Source organism: Pyxicephalus adspersus, chromosome 12, assembly GCF_032062135.1.
Source record: "Pyxicephalus adspersus chromosome 12, UCB_Pads_2.0, whole genome shotgun sequence".
NCBI classification, from domain to species: domain Eukaryota; kingdom Metazoa; phylum Chordata; class Amphibia; order Anura; family Pyxicephalidae; genus Pyxicephalus; species Pyxicephalus adspersus.
In genome coordinates, this window is record NC_092869.1 from 16,271,604 (window position 1) to 16,274,605 (window position 3,002).

Below are 3,002 nucleotides of genomic sequence, written 5' to 3' on the forward strand. Positions count from 1 at the left end.
AAATCTTTTATTTCTGCTAGAGGAGCTGCAGACACTGGGTAAGTATTTGCTTTCAGTTGTAATCCGATTGTCATACAATGTATGACAATCGCATTGCAATATAACATTTGTTTACATTTAACCACCTGGTGAGAAAAGTTCAGGGTTAACGATAAATTGCAACTTTTTTTAGCACGGAAAAGTTTGGGCTTAAAGGTTGGGAGGTTAACATTAATATAAACATAAACAAATATACAGTGTTATTACAAGCCATTTAAGTTTGTGACCCAAGCTTAAGACTTTACTTTTAGTTGTACAATCTTATGTAGGGATAAAGGCATGATACAAATCCCCTTACCCGATGCTTTCTCAGCATTTGGAGAAATGAGGGGCAAACTATAAAAGGACAATATAGTATACATTGGAGTTTACAGTTAGATGTTTTATATATAATAAAGTAAATTATTTTACATAGAGGAGAGAAAGACAATCATAGCTGTGTTCCAATATAGAAATATGGTTTACAAAGACATAAATGTAGTTTTAAAATTGAAATTAAAGGGAAACTTTAGTAGGTTGGCTAGATATAGCGATGGTTATGTATCTAATGAAAATAATGATTATCATGTAAATGGAAATAGTAGTTAGAAGTTTGGCAATTAACTTACTCCTAATGTGACCACATTATGTGGAGTTTAATCCGGTATATAGGGGGTTATTAACACATTCCAGTGGGATCCAGTGGTTTAATTGTTAAAGATACACTGAGTTTCTTATCACCAACTTTGATCAACCTATAATACCTCAATCACTAACTATTATCCTTTTTTTTCTAATCCTAGTACATACCATTGAACTATAGTAGAACCTACAACTGTTTAGACTTAAAACACTTTAATAGAAGTCCTTGGGACAGTAAACAGGTAACACACTCTCCTTTTGAATTTTACTTACTACATCTCCTAAACTGAAAAGTAACAACCTTACTTATATATCTTACTCTATTATAGACATATTCTTTGGAGATGAGCGAGAAGGCCTCTCACAGTCTCGCGAAAATTTCCACCAACTTCCGCTGGGTTTGCGAATTTTCGATTTTGCGAATGAAATTAAAGTCAATGGTCCGGCTTTAAACATCATTAGCAAAGCCCCTTATACATGTTAGAACCACCAAATTTGGTAGGTAAGAGTAAGAGAACAGTGGAAACAAGTTGCACTAGCAACAGTCTCTGCCGTCAAAACAGCAGTAAAACACGTTGCTTTTTAATGTACACACCCCTATTGAATTTACATAGCTGCATAGTATCTCAATGCTACATAAATCCTGTTTATTATTATTAGTAATAATAATAATAATAATAATAATTGCTAGCTGGCATCATGACCTGACTGACATGTTAGGAATGCCACCCATAAATATATATTTATTTTACCCTGGCTCTACCAATATATGTATATATCCACTAAGCCAGAAAACGTACTGTATTTCTCTCCAACAAAATACAGATATTAAACTGTGATAGATCTTGCTATAATTACCAATATATGTATATATCCACTAAGCCAGAAAACGTACTGTATTTCTCTCCAACAAAATACAGATATTAAACTGTGATAGATCTTGCTATAATTCCCTGAAGCCAGAAAAATTCCGTATTTCCTCAAAAAAATACAGATATTTAACTGTATTAGCTCTTGCTATATATCCACAAAGCAAGAAAACTTACTGTATTTCTTTCCCAAAATACAGATATTTAGCTGTGATAACACTTGCTATATATCCACAAAGCCAGAAAAATGTCTGTATTTCCCTGCTGATTATGCCAAGCCCGTTCCCCTTCGTGTGGTTTCGCTAGATAGTAGGTATGGACAGTGTGAATCTCGTTCATCCATTCATGTCTCCAATAGCTACAGCTTCTACACTGTCCATAGAGGTGATGGCCTCAACCTCTAATGCCGTCCTTGCTCCCTCTCAGGGCCCTCCCCCTCCTCCTTATGCTGTTACTGCTGCTGCCTGCCAAATACCCAGCTCTAGATGCCAGTTACCATTTGCTGTCCACACTCCATCTCAGGGCCCACCACCTCCTCCTCCTCCTGCTGTTGCTGCTGTGCCCTGCCCAGTACCCAGCTCTAGATGCTAGTTATTATTGCAGTTCACACTCTATCCCAGGGCCCACCGCCTACTCCTCCTGCTGTTACTGCTGCCTCCTGCCCACTGCCCAGTACCCAGCTCTAGATGCCAGTTACCAATGCCGTGCACACTCAGTCTCAGAGCCCACCTTCCTACTCCTGCTGCTGGTACTGCGGCCGCCTGCCCAGTACCCAGCTTTAGATGCCAGTTACCAATGCCGTTCATACTCATCGGCCTACTAATGCCCCCCATGGTTATGTGGGTCCATGGAGCCACAGGAACGGGCAGGGGAGCAGACTGCCGGAGGGGGCGGAATGAGACGGTTTACTCCGGGCACAAACTGGACAGGAGCAGACTCAAGATTCAACGTCTAATGACATGTGGGGCCACCAAACATGCTGTTTTACTAATTCAAGAGATTTTTTAATTCCTGGGTGGCCAGCAGTTTTGGAGTCGTGTAACTGTTGAATAACCTACAGGCGATGATGGAGGGGAACAAAAAAAGCCCTTCTGGTTTTCCAGGGGGGTGATCCATTTGGAGATGGAATTTCTGGGCCAAACCAAAGTTTTGATGCTCAATTCACGAACAAGGTCAGTGCCAATGCTTAGAGGAAACTCCTAAAACAAAACTGCAAAAGTGCAAAACAGTGTTTTTTGACCACTTTCCCAGAACAAGAAGGGCTGTGCCTTTATTAAAAGACACCTTGAGGTAGAAGGAAATAAAGTGGCATGAAGTGTAGATCCTTCAAAAAGTGGGAAGCCTTCATTTCTCTGGTTCCTAGACGCAGGTTGGAAAATACGGAGGTCGAATGTAGAGGGACACCCAACCTTGAATCGGCCTCATTCCTTTTCTCTTTGGAAATCTTTGGTGTCAACTCCAGGTTTAACCAAC